The following is an 18,464-nucleotide window of genomic DNA, read 5'->3' on the forward strand; positions in this document are numbered from 1 at the left end:
GTGAACTTCGCATGCATTTTGATCACACAGATGGCAAAGTCACTGCCCACTGAAACATTTCTGCTGCTTCTCTGGTGCCCACTGCCCACACGCTCAGGGTTATGGTCTCAATTTTCTACCCATCGGCTCTGGAATCATCACTTTCCTCCTCAGCCACTCCTGCGGTCATAAACCCCTTTCAGTTGTCACTCCTTTCTTTTTCCCTTTTGCTCTGGAGACTACATTGGCCTTGACTTTGAGGCAATCCTTCTGCTTCAGCGGTCCAATTATAAGTGTGTGGCATCACCACCCAGCTTCTCATTTTTCATTAAAAAAAAAGGAGTTCAATTTTGACATTTTCACATATGAATAACACACTTTTCACGCACACAGTAAATCTGGATTATACATATTAAAAATATATATTTGTCTTTCTGCATCTGGCTTACTTTGCTTAATGTTATGATTCTCAGCTGTAGTCTCAAAGTTCTCTCTCCCTCTCTCTCTTTCTTCCTCAAGTTTCTGGCTTACAAACTAATAAGCAGATACTAGTGAATGAGGGGCTTAAGATGATCTGATAAATTGAGGTGCGGGACGAGGAAGCAATGGCTTTCCTCACTGGCCTGGAACAACACTGGAAGGTCAGGTCCTTTCCACAGTGATATTTTAAACCCCATTTCTGCCCCCATTTCTCTCATTTCAAAGAACAAACTGTGTTCAAAGTAAAATGGTTTTGACCTTGTTCTCTCACAGGTGCTTGGGATTGGAGTTTAGATTTTTTTTTTTCCAGCGCTCTAATACCTTATACTTTTCGCTCGTTGTGATTCTGTAATTCATTTGCCTTCAAATTCTGCTGTTTACCCCCACACTCAAAGCTCCTTAGGAACAATCTCATTGTATAAGCCCTTACATTATTTCAGGGGCTGCTTAGGATCGTTCGTGATCAGCATTCGACTATTCTGAATGTATAGCAACCCGAGTTACATCGCAATATTTCAGGGGAACAAATTGGGCAGTCGGCAAGTCCTCAGACATCAGACATGATCGGTGCCAATCATGCCCCTAAATGCCCCGGCCTCATCATTTAAGTTGCAGCAATTTACTTCACTAGGATGAAGTCCACCTGCAACATAGGCATCAAGCCTCAGACATAGTCACTGCTAGTATAGCTCGTATTTTATTTTCTCCTGGAATCTTCCTCAACTAGTCAAAGGCCCATCACAATTTTTGAAATTTTCATTCAAAAAACAAACAAGCCAAGGATGCCCAAATCCACAGTCTTCTATGAATTACAAACACATATTTACATTGAACTCATTTTTTTTTCCTGTTACCTGATTCTTAACTATACTGGTTGTTCCTCGGCAATATCCCTTTCCAAGAAAACAAGCGCAGATTCAGACTCATTCTGAGTTGAAAGGGATCCTGGGACTGTCATTCCACAAACGAAACAGGGACAATTTAGAGAATCCAGGTCACTTGGTTAGAGTAAGTAATGATTTCCAGTTTTGTGGGGGTCGGCGTGACAGTTCGGCGTTCTCCTCAAAACTCCGAGTTTCTGATCCGTGATTCCTATTCCCAATCCTGAAAATTTTCCACTGTGTAATTTTGTCTGAGTATTTAAAACAATCGATGAAAACCAAAAGGGGTGGGATACACAGGCCGGTGATCATGTAATCCTTTACAGAATACAAAATCTCTTCACTTGTGTCCTTTGTCAAGAACAAGAAAACTCAAAGTTTAACAAAAGTTAGAACAGTGAGAATTTTAAAATGTTAATGTTTTGCCAGTATTTAGCGACTATTGAATTAAAATTTCTGTGCCATGTTCTAAAATCCTGTGGTTGGCAAAAAAAAAAAAAAAAAAAAATCTAAATACAATGCATGTAAGAGATAAAAACTGAACAAGAGTAAGAAGAAAATTCTATTCTTTTTTTCTGATTTTTGAATGAAGACACAATTAACAAATTTAATGGTTCCTAGTATAGTATGAGAGAACTGAATCTTGCGTGCTTGCATTGGTGGTTCAGTGGTAGAATTCTCGCCTGCCACGCGGGAGGCCCGGGTTCGATTCCCGGCCAATGCAATGTGAGGTATTTTTGTGGTTCTCTTGGCGCACAAATCTTGTTTTTGTGAAATTATCAGCATTAATGAGGAACGGAAATACGAGTTTTCTTTCCGAATCTTTCGTTTCACTTTCTCTTCGAGCAAACACGTATCTGTTTTCCATATTTTGTAGAATTTTCTTGGTCTTTTTGTTTTGTTTTTTTTATTTTTCGGTGTGTTAGTTGTGAGCAAAACGTTGATAAAGATAGAGAAAAAAATTAAACCCCTTGCGGCTGCTTGGAGATGCCGGGGATTGAACCCGGGACCTCACACATGCGAAGCGCGCGCTCTACCACTGAGCTACATCCCCCAGCCCGTAAGGGCACTCTTAACAAGCATACTCATTCGTGCAACTGAGCGACGCTCTACCACGTAGAACAAGGATTAGGTCTGACTTCATCCTAGTACAAGTTTCTACGGTGCATTTCTTTCTTTGTGCTATCGATTTAGGCTGCGCTCCTGTTGCCCCTGGGCCGGCCCCTTGCAGCGAACCAGCAGCTGAAATTTAGCCGCCAGGCGAGTCGCAGCGAGGGCTGCGAGCCGGCTTCGCCGGGGTCCGCCGGAGCCGGGAGCCTTGAACAATCAGAGGGCCAGGACCGTCCCGCCGCCCGGTTCCTTCCCGAACCCAACTCCGTGAGCCTACTGCGCAGGCGCCGGAGATCCCTGCGGCCTGTTGAGTGGTGCTGAGTTTTTTTTCGGAGCTAGGTTACAGACCCGGACTTCTACCCGGAGGTCAAGTCCGCTAGGGGAGGGCCGGTGGTGGTGGTGGTGGTGGTGGAGGAGGAGGAGGAGGAGGAGGAATTGCGGGCACCACTCAAATGACTCAATAGACCTCTTGCTGCATAGGCCTGTCTCTGCATTTAAGACTTTTATAGATTTAGCTGGGCATCCTGCACCTTTGGAAACCCCCTACGTCTCAGGAAAACCACATCAAAACTCCGTTTTACCCAGTGACTTTAACCTTCCTGCTCTGCCTTTTGCTGGACCAGATCCACAGAGATTCTTTAGATGGAGGTTATGGCCACTTTTTGCAGCTGAAGAATGATTTTGTTATTTGTTCTTCTTTTGCATGAGGCTCAGGCTGAAACAAAACCATGCTGTCCCCCTCTAAGTGGCTTAGGCGTGTATAAAGGATAAGTGGGGTAGGGTAGAGAACCTTCTCTAGATAGTCTTTCCAGTCCTTTGATATTTACACCTTGGACCAGTTGGATTGGCGGATGCACGTATAACTAGTCGATATGCATATAACTCTTTTAATGCCCTCGACATTCCCTGACCTAATCATGCCTCGGCCCTAAAATTTCAGTCGGCTGGGAGCAAGCTAGATGATCCGGTGGGCCGGCTATCTTTGAGTGAAGTAAGGTGTGTGTTCCTTCCAGGTGCATTTAAAACAGATTCCACTCCAGGAGGAGAGACTTTGTGGTAGCCGTTTCTGCTGCTAATGGCGGCAGGGTAAGTACCTGGTGGAGATGGGGCTGCGTCCGTCCAACCTGTAAGGTTGAGGCCAAAAGGCTGCAGCAGAGCGAGGGCCTGGAGTTGCCTCGCCCTTGGCTCGTGCAGAGGTCAGCTCTGCAAAAGGCAGAGGGAAAAGTAGAAATGTCAGAGTCACTGGGTAAACCACAAGCTTCATAATCACACCCTGCATTACGAATAAGTAAATGACCATGTTTGCTCACAACAATTTAAACAAATGATAATTCCGATTCGGGTTTTTTAATGAGAACAAGTCTCACTTGGATCTAATTCAGCTGTAGAAAAAACGGAGTTCGGGGGAACAAGTTAGACAGCTAACAAGGAGGTCTAATATATACCTAAGAATGCCCAGGTGTTCCTTCCCAAGGCATCAGACACACATTTCTTAAGCTGATCCTGAATGAGAAATCGGAGGAAGATCCAGGTCTCTATCCCAAGGTTTTCACCAGGGAAACTGGGGGTGCTTGCTGTTGCTGGCTACTTGCTCTGGAATTCCTTGGGTTGCCTTTCCTCGTCTTCTGTCTGTTTTACCCACTACCTGAAACCTTTCCTTTCTCATAGTTCTTTCTCAGGTAATTCCGCTTTTGTGGTTTCTAAGGCAGAATCTTAAATGTAGCCCAGGTTGGTCTTGAACTTTGGACAATCCTTCTGTCTACCTCCTAGGTGTTTGGATAATAGGCACATGCTGCTAGGCCAGGCTCTCGGTAATTCTGAAGATTTCAGATCTAAGTATAGGGAAACCTCATCTTAAATGCTACTCCTCCAATTCCACAGATCCCCAAGTCCCTAAAACATCAGTTCTCAACCTATGGATCACGAAATACGTGTTTGGTCTTAGGAAATGAGACACCACTCAGTAGCAAAATTACAGTTATGAAGTAGCAACAAAAATAATTTTATGGTTGGGGCCACAACATGAGGAACTGTATTAAAGGGTCGCAGTGTTAAGAAGGTTGAGAACCACTGCCTGGAGATTCACCTGAGAAGGCAGATGAGCCTAGGCTCCAAGACCAACAGGGACTGACTGGGAAGCGGTATCACAGGTCTGGCTTAGCCCAGGAAGATAGCTTTAACTTACTGCACAATTTCACGGCCGTGTTGATGGAGAGATGAAAAAGGAGGCGTGTTTCAGAAAACTCCTTGAACCACATCCATTTAGAATGCAGATAAACCTTGAGCCTCAGCAAGCTCAAGGTTTGAAAAGGCTGATCAGGTATCCCTAACTATAGAATTTAAAAAACAACCAAGCTATGCAAACAACCACACTCGAACAGACCAGTCTGTCTCCTCCTCCTATGCTCCTTACATTCCTTACATTACATTCAGTTGGAGAATGTTTTCTTATATTCCCAGATTTTTTTTCCTACCAAAAACCTGATACCAAGATGTATACGCACATGTGTACACATGTTCACGCATGTGCAACGCTACTCTGAGCGCTCCCCCCCCACACTCCCAATAATGTATACTGAACTTAGAGATAATAGGGCAGCTATTCATCTCCTGAGCTGAGATGCATTTCCAGTCCCCTTTTCACTTTCTTCTTCTGGGACAGAATCTCACTCTTGCCCAGGATGGGCCATGGACTGTAGCTCAAACAGACCTTGCATTTTCAATCCCCCTGCCTCAGCCTTCCACCTCGAGCCTACACCACTAGAAGCAACTCAAACCTCTTTCTAAAGCAAGCGGTATTTGTCTCTAGTACTGCGTTAACTTATCTTGTCTCAGCTCTTAGCACACATGATCTGGCAGGTATTGCTCAGCCCTCCGTTAGTGCCAGCCACAAGTTAAGGTGTCCGTTCCCTGTCTAGGAAGTGGACTTATTCCTGACTGTGCCTTGGAATTACTGGCACAGCTTTTGAAAAAAGATGCAGTTGTTTATTTGAGCCCAAACCTGGACCAACTGAGTTAGTGTCTCTGAGGATGAGTCCAGCAGCAATGTGTCCATAAACACATGCCTCTATTTGATAAAGAGTCCATGTATAATGTGATGATTTGGAATATATGCACATCATGTGAAGACTGCATTTTAATTAACATATCCTTCAAAGTTTACATCATGCTTTAGATCCCAGGGCTTGTTCATTTTATAACTGCAAATTTGTCCCCAGAGTTCAAGTTTCTCCATTTTCCTCACAGCCGTATCTTTTGAAAATTCTTCAGATGATTCCAATGTGCAACAAAGACCTAAAGCTGCACGCCTTTTGTGTAAACAGGAGAACTCTAACACTAAGTCCGTGGTTCTCAACCTTTAGCACATATGAGGATCAGTAGGAAGGCTGTAAAACTAAACTGGTACTTGCATCTCATCTCCAAATATTCTAATTTAACGGGTTTAGGGTGGCCTGGGCATGGGATGTTGGAAAGGCTTCCAGGTAAGTCTCCTAGGAGCCAAAGTAGAGTATCATTGCATTCAAGCGCGTACTTTCTCAAGTTCTCCACTTGTGTGTGAACATCCAAGGCTGCCATAATTCTGCAAGTGGAAGGCTCATTGCCCAGAGCTCCCCCACACACAGGAATTAGTGCTGCTGGAGGATGGAGCTGACTCATTCCAAGTTCTCTTCCTTATTTTCCTTAATGTAAAATCAAACTGGTGGAGGCAGGTGTTTTAGTGCTAAAAATGAGCATTTCTTATCCTCGGGTTCTGCGTTCTCTACCCCACATTCTTATGAATGGATTCCTTAAGTGGGGGTGACCCTGCAGATTTGCTGCCAACTCTGAGGCTCAAGAAGGGGCTGGGCAATGAGTGGGAGGGGTGCGATTTGCACTTGGCACGCGGTATGCTTGGTGCGTGTAACTTCCTGAGTTAAAATCCCGATTGCTTTACTCAAGCAGCTTTTCCAATACATTTTTTTTTGTTCCTTGGGGGCCATAACCATTGGTAATTCTTCCTCACCACAGTTAATTATCATTAATACCAATCTGAGGGCCAAGAAAACTGCTGATTACATTTATTACAGAGAAAGTTAATAAACATTACTCTTTCCAATATGGATCCCAAAGTGAAAAATTATAGTGATCATGGTCTACATGTAGAGTCAGAAGTGTTCATCAAACAGTAAGTTAGATCTTACAAGGAAAGCTGTAGATTTAGATTCTAATCACAAGTAACTTAGAACAGAAGGAGTAATGTATTTAAGGGGGGGTCACAAAAGTCTCATACATCAGGAAAGTGTCAATGGACACAGCTTTACAGAGGTTTATTTTAATATTAGAAGGAGTAAAATAATAACTGTCTTAGTGTGCTATGAAATATTTTTTCTGAATTTCAATGATCTGTTCAACCCTAGGAGTTTCGGTAGTCTCCATCTCTTATCATTAGAAATGGAATGGGTAGTTTCTCATGGTTGTCTCTGATTGAGACTTATCACCACTGGGTATCTGCATGTCTGTGACATGTGTTGCCTTACAGTTCAGTGAGGACAGTGGTACAAAGAACTCCTAGGGGTAAATGGGCACACGGAATTCTACCAGAGGATAACGATGTCATGACACTGGTTTATGGGATGGCTGCACAATGCAGTAGACATCCTAAAAGTCACATGATTGCAAGAGGAATGGATGGATGGCAACATGCAAATTGTAAGAAGATGGAGTATGCAAGGGACAGATGATTTCAGTAGGATGGAATCCTATGGGAGGTTCCTCATACACACTGTGTTTTTATGTTGATAACAGAAAATAAAGCGCTGAAGCACAGAAGATGGAGAGAGGATGATGACAGCAACCATTTCCCATGGATGCAGAAGGAGAGGAACGCATCTTCGGCAGAGATAGGAAACTGCCATTCAGTGACATCTTACCCATGAGCTGAAATAGTAAGTGATACCATTGTTGGCTACTGAACTGAGTCCAGGGGTACATTGCAGTACAACAGAAAAAAACATTCACAAGCGTTAGAAATCCCCTGTGTTTACAGAAGGAGAGCAGCTGAAAACAAAAATCAACCCAACTTACCTCAACCTCATTCCTGTACCCCAAAGTTGTACCTTCCAAGAATACTGCTTGCCCTTAATATCTGCTCCTCATTCTATGGCAGGAGATCTTCTTACCCATAGCTGGCCTCATGGCCACAGAAAGTAGTTAAGGTCTTTATTATCCCAAGGTGTATCTTCTCCTAAAGACACACCCAGAAACGTGATCCTCTCTTTCCTCATATTCTACAAGCCAGACCCTGATCTAATTCAAGCTTCACACGAGTGCAGAAAGAGAAAGAGGAAGGAGAGGAGGGCTCAACACACTAGCCCTGAGCTGGCTGCTTTGGGACTTCAGTGGCTAATAAATACTCACTGAAGGTTAAGCAACTCTCTCCGTTCTTCCCTCCCTCCCTTCCTTCTCGTCCTACCTCCCTCATTCCTTCTCTCTTTCCCCCCCCCCACTCTCCCCCATTTTTTCCCTCTCTCCCCTAAATTTTAATTCATAAAAAGGAAGCTTGTCATGATTCTCTCTGGGCCAAAGTAAACACACAGAAAAATGTGGCCCATGTGACCTGGCAGACATCAGATATATGTGCTTGAAGCAGTGTTAGTCAAACTTTATAGGTCAAAGGGGGAGGTGTGATTCTTGTCACTACGAACAAGGCTGGTGCAGAGAAGCCTACCAGCAGCCAGCAATTTATTTATTCCTCTCCTCTCCTCTCCTCTCCTCTCCTCTTCTATCTCTCTCTCCCCTACCCCTTTCTTCTGTTAACTCTAGGTAAAGAGCATCTATACTACTTTTTTGCTTGCTTAACCTCCCAAGGAAAGGAAGCAAAGGCAATGTGCACAGGAAAGAAATAATCTTCCTTAGCACTTCCTCTTGCTTTCTACTTATTTGTCACTGGTCATAGCCAAATCAAGAGGGGAAAGTTACCACAGCCTGTCCTCTGAGTTCAGAAGTTTAACTTCCCAAAGACAGGCTTCCAGTTGCTTTCTTCTACTTCTTTTCTTTTTTCTTTCTTTCTTTCTTTCTTTCTTTCTTTCTTTCTTTCTTTCTTTCTTTCTCTCTTTCTATTTTTTCTTCTTTTGGTTTTTGGAGACAGGGTCATTCTATGTAGCCCTGGATGTCCTGAAACTTACTATGTGGAATACGCTGGCCTCAAACTCACAAAGATCTGCTTGTCTCTGTCTTTTGAGTGTTTGGATTAAAGGCATGTGCCACCATGTCCCAATTCTCTTCCTCTTGTTTTATATATATATATGTGTGTGTGTGTGTGTGTGTGTGTGTGTGTGTGTGTGTGTGTGTAAGTGTATCCACTGAAGCTGGAGTTAAGGTAGTTGTGAGCTATCCCACATATGGGTGCTGGGATCAAATACATCATCCTTGCCCCCGTAGTATAGTTCCCTCCCCTTCTCTTTTTATTCCGTGGTGGAGATTGAACTTGGGACTTTGAGCATTAGAATGGTAAGCACTCTACCAACGTGCTATATTCCCAGACACTAAGTTCTTGAATTTTTTAAAAACATTTATTTATTTACTTATACTGTGAAACTGAGCTCCAAGGCCTTTGGCCTCTGTGGCAACCTGCATATAGACCAACATAAACAAAATAGAAATAAGATCTCTAAAGAAAAATGAATGTTGTAGTGAGTACATTGGTTTAACTCTGTAAATACAGTGCTTGGGAAGTTGAGGCAAGAGGAGGAACAACATAAGTTTGAGGTTGAGAGGCCAGCCTAATCTACATTGTGAATTCCAAGCCAGCCTGGACTAAAAGATGAGACTCCGTCTCAAAAACAAAAAATAAAACTGCAAATGTCGTATAGAATCCCGAGGAAAAAGTTCCATAGCAAATAAGCCCAATACATGTATAATTAAACCACATAACTAAATATAATTATGCAACGATTACATAGCTATATATATGCTTTAAGACGACTATACAAATTTGCTGATGTAAGACATTTCTAATACCAGCCACTAAATATTAATTGATTAAGACTATATAATGGATGGGAATTGTGAAAGAAGGAAGTGGTATCTACATTTCTGGCTTGAGCAATTATATACAAAGTGCCCATTAAAAAGAAAGCATTCAAAGAAATATATGTTTTATTTTTGAAGCAGGACCTGACTGTGTAGTTCAGGCTGGTCTAGAACTGGTGATCCCCCTGCCTCAGTTGCCAAGTGCTTAGGTACAGTTGTGTGCTGCTGTATCCAGGTGAGTGAGTGGTAGTGGTAGTCATTAACTCCATTTCTCCTCTGTACAGCTTGGAATTCATCCATCTCTCCCTTAGGAGAGCTTAGGTAGATACTGACATGTCTTTAGAGACAAGAAGTAACATTTGAGCTGGGCGTGGTGGCACATGCCTTTCATCCCAGCACTCAGGAGGCAAACGCACACAGATCTCTGAGTATGGGGCCAGCTTGATCTACAAAGAGAGTTTCAGGACATCTAGAGCTGTTCCAAAGAGAAACCCTGTCTTGAAAAACAAAAATAAAACATCATCGTCATAATAAAAGAGATTTTGAAATATGTGTATGTATTTGAATCTGTCAGGCTGGGTAATAAATGCCTAAAAGTCCAGCACTCAAGAGGCTAAAACAAGAGGATGCTGAATTCCAGGGACAGACAAGGCAGGGAGGGACAGAGTAGCCGAGAGGCTCTGCTATTGAGAAAATAGGGTTGTAGAAATGAAAGAGAGCATTGAAGAACATCAAGAATGAACAGGAAGGAATAGGGAACCTAGAGACCAAGAAAAAATGAAAAAGAGGGGCTTCAAAGACAGGAAATCTGGATCATTTCAGAGATCCCTGTAGGAAGAGAAGGCTTTGAAAGGGTGGTTAAGGTCTGGAAATTGGTATCAGTGATAGAGTGTTGGTCTACCATGTGAGAGGCCCTGAATTTAAACTCCTGAACTAGAAAGGGAAGAAAGGATAAGCTTTAAAAGGCCTGAGGAGTCAGGCAGAAAACTCCAGACTTAATGTTTCCATGAGAGTGAGTAACATGAGCAACATCTGGTTATCTCCAGTGACAGCTATTTCACCAAAAGACTGAGTGCTAATTCTTCTAAGAAGTGCTCTGCAATTTACAGTGGTTTTTATTTTCTGGAACAAGTCCCTGCCTTTCTTTTGCTAAAGCAGATGTTTCATGTACTTGACCTTTTAGTACCTACCTCCAAGAAATTTCCTTCGAAGCAAGTGCATCTGGATATAAGAAAGAGCAAGAGGCACAGATATCTTTAAGTCACCAGGACCTTCACAAATAGTAAAAGTTTCTTTCTATTTTATTTTTGTTCCTACCCCCAAATTTATTCATTGCTCAGTAAACAGATCTCTCTTGAGCACCCTACCACATGCTAAGCCCCATTGTAGAGTGGGACACCTCACAGCCACACAGCTAGTGCCATTCCTATCCTGACCTCAGTTAAGGCCAAAGAATTAACATCCAAATACAAAAGAATTATTTGCGAGACAAATGCAGGTAGTCTTCGCCCGTACGTACATATAATCCAAGCACTTAGAAGGCTGAAACAGGAGGTTGGCCGTGAGTTTGAGACCATCTGGATCTACATAGAGAGACCTGTCTCCAAAATAAATATAAATAACAAAGAAATCATCAACAGTGCAAAAGGATATGGTTGGAATTGCTGAGGGTTGTACATGAGCACATGGGATGGGAAACTTGGTCCATATTTAAGGCGCCTGGAACAGTCTGATGAGACAAAATGTGAGCAGAAGACGCACAGGGGGAACAAAAGAGCATTCTAAACAGAAGGATCAGAATAGACAATGACTAAGAAGGCAAAACCATGAAGATGGGTTTAAGGAAGGAGAGAGAGAGAGAGAGAGAGAGAGAGAGAGAGAGAGAGAGAGAGAGAGAAAACAAGTGTGCACTGTAGTGTGGGCTATGAAAAGCAAGTGCTGGAACTGAGAAACAGGCAAGTTCCAGGTCATGCAAGGCCAGGGAAATATCCCAGGACCCAGAGAGCCCTATGTACAGTTCTGTAGAGGCAACAACCTAAAGTTTTATTTTACAAAAATGGGGGCTGGTAACATCATTACGTGCCTGCTGCCAAGCCTGATGACCTGCGTTGATTCCTGGAGCCCACATGACAGAGAAGAGAACTGACTCCTGCGGTAATGTGTTGACAATATAGAAAGGAAACTACTGGAGGCTTATAAAAAAGGGATTTGCTTTTAAAATTTATGTATATGAGTTTTTTTTCCTACATGTATGTAAGTTCAGCACATGTGTGCCAATGGAGGTCAGAAGAGGGCTTTAGATCCCCTGGAGTCAGAGTTACAGCTGATGGTGAGCTTCTGTGTTCTCAGTGCTACGAAACTACCGAGGCATTTCTCCAGTCCCAACTGGAAGCTTCTCAGTGCCCAGTAAAGAGTCCATTTTCAGAAAAATATTAATCTAGAGAGCTTACACAGTCCATTATGGTGACAGCTAGCAAGGATATGCATAAAACTTCATAGTGAATATTTATGGAAAAGACAATGTGTTAATATTTGCATTAAATGGAATATTTTATTAAATTTATTATCTAATAATAGGTCTGTGATGTGGGATGCCCCTCTGCATGCTGTGAATGTGTTTTATTACCATTGTTTAATAAAGAAACTACTTTAGCCTTTTGCATGGCAGAATGTAGCTAGGTGGTAAATCCAAGCAGAGATAGAGGGAGAAAGAAGTCAGAGCCAGGGAGAAGATGCCAGCAGCTGCTGGAGAAGCAAGATGTGAGATAACAAGCCACAAGCCTCATGGTAAAATGTAGAATAATAGAAATGGGTTAATTTAAGTTGTAAGAGCTAGTTAATAACCAGCCTGTAGTAGTAGGTCTAACAGTTTGTAATTAATATTTGTAATTAATTTTAAGCCTCAGAGTGATTATTGGGGAACTGATGGGTGCGAGAGAAACCTCCAGGTACAGGACTGCTATATTTGTGGCACAATATAGTACTGCTATTAAATATATCTATTGTGGCTTTCAGAAAATTAAAATAAATCTGCATGTGTGGTTTGCATTGTATTTCTGCTGGATGCACAGGTTCTAAACTTCACAGTGGAAATGGAGAAAAGCCGAGGAATACTGAGACAAAAGGTGGGCTTCTAGATCTCATATATGTTTTACTGAGGGTTTCTATTGCTGTGAAGAGACACCATGACCACAGCAACTCTTGTAAAGAAAACATTTAATTAGGTTGGGTAGCTTACAGCTTCAGAGGTTCAGTCTATTGTCATTGTGGCACAGAGCATAGCAGTGTGCAGGCTGATGTGGTGCTGGAGAAGTAGCTAAGGGTTCTGCATCTTGCAGGCAACAGGAAGTTGACTTAGACACTGAGCAGTATCCTGAGCATAGGAAACCTCAGAGCCCACACCCACAGTGATACACTTCCTTCAACCAGGCCATACCCACTCCAACAAAGCCACACTCCTAAGAGTGCCACTCCCTATGAGATTATGGGGGCCAGTTACATTCAAACTATCACACATACCAGCTGGGTCCATGGGGAGAAGCAAGAAGAAGGAACAAAAAGACTTTCTCAGTTCTCACTTGAGCGTCTCAATGAATGTAAAGAACACTACAGAAACCTTGGGGGTAAGAAAAGCTTTGTTCTGCTTGTAAGATGAGAGAAGAGTCGGTATATTTAATGGAAGTAAAAGGTATCAAAGAGAGGAACTCAGACTGTGCTAAATGTTCCTCACAGAGAAGAAAGATGTAGTAGATACCTTATAAGAAAAGAGGAGGATAGGTGCTGGGCAAAGATTGTTAGAGACAATGGAATACAATTGTTTGAAAATTATTTTATTTAACAAAAGAGGGAGGGAGGAGAGAGAAAGGGAAGGAGAGAGCGAGAGATAGAAAGATACAGAGAGACAGAACAGGAGAGGTGTTAATCATGAGGAAAGCTGATTTATAAATTTTTAGCCATTCAATAAATATTAGTTTCTTTAAACAGCTTACATAGAAATCAATAAGTGATTTCATATTAGAATCACATTCTACTCTTCTCTCCACCAACACATAGCGATGGGTCTGTCTTTCTCTCAACACACACACACACACACACACACACACACACACACACACACGCACACACACACACACATCTCCCTACAAACAAACATGAGTCCAGGTTTTAAGACGAAAACATTCTTGATGATTTAGAATTTTATCAAGTTTTATGATTTCTTTCCTTGTTGCAGATCGAGAAAAGATGGTCTTGCATTCCATTAACAAAGGAACTTCAAAAGCGTGCTAAAGTGATAGCTCTAAAGGTTAAAGGCGGCCATTCCCAAGCCGAAGCAGCATTGTTAGTAGTGGATTTTGATGCTGAAGACTGCTGAGTTAGGAGCGGGAAGACCTGGTTTCCAGTCAGATTCCAGTCAGGTTTTCATTTGTGGTTTGGGAGACAAGATGCTTCCCTTTGCTGAATTTCCGCCTTCCTGTTGCTAGAAAATGGTGGTTTTTACAGTTCATAAAGTGAAACAGGTCTTTGTGAGGATTCAGTAGGAAAATGTGCCAGAAAGTCATCTGGAGCCTGTGATATGCACGTGGAGTTTGCTATATGACTGGGCTATTGCCTTCCCTCCAGTGAGGATGTTTTGTTTTGACACAAGGTTTTACACTGCGGCCCAGGTTGGCTTTGAACTAGCTGCAATTTTCCTGCCTCACCCTTCAGAGTACTAGGATTATAACTGTAAATCACCACACCTGGCTAAGTAAACACTTCACTTTTTTTTTTTTAAAAAAAAAATCATGACTGCTATTGTATTGATAAAATTCACTTTTAGGATTAAGAATGAAATTATAGAACTATGATTTTAAAATTTTTATTATTTATGTATGTATGGGTGTTTTGTTTGCATACATACCTGTGCATGCCCGGTGAATGCAGAAGCCAGAAGAAGGTCTTGAATCCCCTGGAACTGGAATTACAGATGGTTTTGAGCCGTCGTGTGGGTGCTGGGAATCACATTAGTGGAATAGCAGCCAGTGCTCTTAACCACTGAGACATCTCCCAAGCCTCTAGTATTCTGATTTTTGATACATGGGCATTTGCTTATTGGTTACTTTTGAGTTTGGTAGGGTTTCTGTAAGATTTTTTAAGATTTATTTTTTCAGTGTAGATGATTGAACCCTCAGCTGGTAGCCAGAAACACTAAAATAAATAGATATTAATTTGAAAGAAATCTACATGCCATACAATTCACCCCCTCAAAGTACACACAGTGATAGTTTTAGCTGTATTTAGAAAGTCATGAAGCCATCGGCTTTATACCTGGGCCTGCTGAGCTGAGGATGCTCTGTGACTGGAATGTAAAGAATCCCCTACATCTTCCCCAAGAATGAAGTTAGAAGCAACAAATCATTGCATCCACAACCTCCTCTGCTTTCGTAACACTAGTAGCCTTCTGCTCCATCCATGTCCTCTGCTTTAGGACAAGGCTAGGATACTACAGAGAAAACACCGATGGCACAGCATGGAATTTTTCGCTTCCTGCAAGCTGGACAAGCTTTGGCCTTGACTGTCTACTCTATGAATCAGAAGATGTCTGGGAGGGGAAATGAATCATGATTTGGCTAGTTGCGAGAGGCCTCAGCCCCTCCATGAGACTGTTTCTAATTCAAAGGTCTTCCTCTGTTTTAAGAATGCAGGATCAATGCCGCTTCCTAATATCTTTGGACAGAGCTGATTGACATTTCAGATTGTCAGCTTCCAGAACTCCGCTGTTGACTCAGTTCTATCTCTGTTTAATTAGAGAGGAAAGACTGTTAAACAGAAACAGTTCATTGTGCTCATAAAGGCAAGTGTGGCAGGACAATGGAAGCTTTGGAGAATCACAACTGTTTAGGCTGGTAGCTTAGATGCTTTGAAAAATCCATTTCTTACTCTGTGGGGAGAGAGAAATGTTCTAAAGAGAGCTTTACTGGGGGATCCAGGCAATGCTCTTTTCCGGTTTTCGCTGTGAGGGTTTCTGATTTTGTGGTATAGTAAATATTTCTTTTTCTTTATTTTTAAATATCAAACCAGCAAAACAATAGTGGTAGCTTCCTCATTATGGCCTTACCCCTAAATGCACTCTTCTTTCTCTAAGTTGCCTTGGTATTTATCTCAGAAACAGGAAATTAACTAATACACAGCCCTTGACTTACATCCATACCCTACAACACTATGGAACCAGAGTTAGAGGGAGAAGGGGCTAAAGAAATTTGTGAACATTGACTTCAATCTGGATGCTGTCTGTTGAAATCGGGGCATTGTTGGGGTTAAGGGTCCAACCCTCTCCCTGTTCATCTTGAACTAGTTGGTCAAGAAGTGAACTTTGGGTCGGGGTTAATATCTGTGTTCATACATCAAAAGAAAGCTGACTGTGTGAGTTAATGTGGCACATCGTACCAGGATTGGGATGAATCAATGGACAGATTAGAAAGGAGTCTTCAATCACCCAATATAATGGCACCAATATATTAGACATGGAAGAAGACAAGGACTGGGTAGAGTAATGGTTTGCTATAGACAGACAATCGTGTTTCTCTTTCTTTCTTTCTTTCTTTCTTTCTTTCTTTCTTTCTTTCTTTCTTTCCTTCTTCTTCTTCTTCTTCTTCTTCTTCTTCTTCTTCTTCTTCTTCTTCTTCTTCTTCTTCTTCTCCTCCTCCTCCTCCTCCTCCTCCTCCTCCTCCTCCTCTTCCTCCTATTCCTCTTCCTCTTCTTCAAAGAAAGGTTTTTTTTATTTTTAAATTTTAATATTTATGGAACCCAAGTTAACTTTGAACATTCTATTCTATTGCTTCTGCTTCCTAAGTCCTGGAATTGTAGCTGTGTGTTAGCATACTCACACCACTTCCTCTAAACCCTTGAAGAGGATCAGATCAATCCTTTCTTTTTACATATAAGAAAAAAAATAGAGGCCAAAGCTAGTAGAATTTAACTAGACTTTTTTTTTCTCCTCGGTATAGGTGGTTACACCTATAAAGGAAGTTGTCTCTAATAAAATTTCCTGCTAACTTAAATACTGTGTTCAGGGTAAGAATCTAAAGGCATGATGAAGAAATCCTTAGCCTCTGTTAATAGCCCAAACATTATATTTTAAAAAATCATGAGGTTAAGTGAAAGCAGAGGGCGGGCTATGTCTTAAAAACTGGTTATTTTCCTTGCTGTTAAAATCAAAGCAGACCACAGGTAATGTTTAAGAGTTGGTTGTTTTCCTCTGCTGTGCACACGACTGTCATTTTAGTCTAAAGCTCAGTTCAGACACTCTATGGATGCTTTCCAGACTCCAAAGAGCTCTATCTGGAGACATCACTCAAGGAATTGGTAGCATTTCTCCATATTTCGTTGCCTCTTGTTTTGAAGCTCATGACCCCTCAATAGTACCGTCAGGTACGACCTGAGGCGTCCTGAGTGCCAGGAAATACCTTGTCATCACACTCTTGGCAATTTTTGGTTGCCCATCAGCCACGTCACAAATAGCACTCACTTTTCCCAGTCAGTCTTTCCTTTCCAGGGACCCGATTCACCTCTTTCTGTTTGGGTTTCCATGCTGACATTTAGAAAACCAACAGTCACTCAACTCATAGAGCCTTTTCTCTATGCGCTGTACTAATTTTAATATTGACTTTCTCCTAAAAGCTCCAAAACATTTTAAGGATCCCCCCCCCTTTTTTTTGCAAGATTAAGCTTCCAAGCTTGTATTTTTAAAGTGCTTCCAAATTTTTTTCTTAACATATGTTGCACGAAGTCTGTCCTATTAACAGAACTAAATCCTCTTCCAAATAGTATAAAAATCCAAAGATTTAGCCTTTCAGATAGCATTTCTAGGCTGTACAATTGCTTTGAGCTTTGTGTTCAGTTCCGACCATCTTGATTAGGATGGGTTCTCCCATGTCTCTTGTCTAGGAGTCATCAAAGATTCTGAGTACAAATCCGTTTCGGAAACACTCAGTTTGCTGTCTCTCTTGGTAAGGACACTATTCATTGTGCCCACGAGGACAGAAAAAGATGTTTAAGAAATGAACACAGCAATATATCACTTGATTCTAACATTTTTTTTTAAAAAGCAGTTCTCCTTTACATCCCCCTCCCGCTCAGGAAACTCTAAAATCACAGGATTTGATAAATATGTGTAGCAAATTAAGGATTTTCGAGAGGTGTTATGTGTGTGTGATTAAGCACTTTGATGCCGGAACCACAATGCTTCGGCTTGGAGCTGAGCTTTGCCACTTCCTTCCTTCTTCAGCAACCTTGAGAAGGTCACTAGTCTCTCCATGCCTCAGTTTCTAAAGAGGAATGGCAAAACAGAAGTGAAGATAAATATCAAGTATATGCAAATCTATTTGGACATGCCTAGTGCACAGAAGTAATAAGTATAAGCAGTTTCTATATAACTGCAAATACCAAGGATAACGCTACCATAGGACACTGCAAACAAGGGTTTACCAGGACACAGGCTATTTGAGGGGAATTTGAGATAAGTTCCCATACATTTTTATTTAGTGCCTTGAAGTTTTATCTCACTATTTTATTAGAATTGTTATGAATTGTTAGAATTTTTATTTCTCGCCCTGAATTTCAATTGCCTCATAAAGAAACGAGGTTGCAGTAGGAAGTAGTTAAGGTCCTTCTGTGGCTGTTACTTGTGATTTTATATGGGTTTGGCATCCATTTCGCGATAGGTGTAGGAATCAAATGAGATCTTTTTGATTGGTTTTGACGAATCTGGGCCTTCGAGATGCTGGGATGCTGCTGTAAGAAGTGTTCTGGAAACTCCTGAGCCACCTCTAGGATAAAGTGTGGGAGAGGGCAGGAGTACAGTGTTGTCTCCTCGGAGGGCCCTTCATAAACTCCAGCCAGATCTTTTAAAGACTTTTGGCAAGGCTTGAAGCTGAAACAAATACCCAAGAACTCATTTGTGGTGACGAGTTCTTGATTTACTTCACTGTGGGTAGGTTCTGGAGCTCAATTCAGGCTGGGCCT

At 41.8% G+C, this 18,464-nt stretch overlaps 1 long non-coding RNA gene and 2 other non-coding genes across 4 annotated transcripts in view; 2 read left to right on the forward strand and 1 right to left on the reverse strand.

Moving 5' to 3' along the window:
- The first annotated feature begins 1,993 nt into the window (after nt 1-1,993).
- Nucleotides 1,994-2,064, forward strand: Trnag-gcc (transfer RNA glycine (anticodon GCC)). The gene has a single exon. It is a non-coding gene; the product is annotated as a tRNA-Gly (tRNA).
- A 258-nt stretch (nt 2,065-2,322) lies between these two features.
- Trnaa-cgc (transfer RNA alanine (anticodon CGC)) lies at nt 2,323-2,394 on the reverse strand. Its single transcript has one exon. It is a non-coding gene; the product is annotated as a tRNA-Ala (tRNA).
- A 110-nt stretch (nt 2,395-2,504) lies between these two features.
- Nucleotides 2,505-18,464, forward strand: part of LOC126489163 (uncharacterized) — a 32,724-nt gene continuing 16,764 nt past the window's right edge. For both annotated transcript variants that reach the window (XR_007588873.1, XR_007588877.1), the window contains exons 1-3: nt 2,505-2,816; nt 3,464-3,536; nt 7,236-7,375. This is a non-coding gene — a long non-coding RNA (uncharacterized lncRNA). The remainder of the gene's footprint in view (nt 2,817-3,463; nt 3,537-7,235; nt 7,376-18,464) is intronic.

This window comes from Alexandromys fortis, unplaced genomic scaffold, assembly GCF_014885135.2.
Source record: "Alexandromys fortis isolate MF-2015 unplaced genomic scaffold, M_Fortis_MF-2015_v1.1 scaffold_8_9099976_23576923, whole genome shotgun sequence".
NCBI lineage: Eukaryota > Metazoa > Chordata > Mammalia > Rodentia > Cricetidae > Alexandromys > Alexandromys fortis.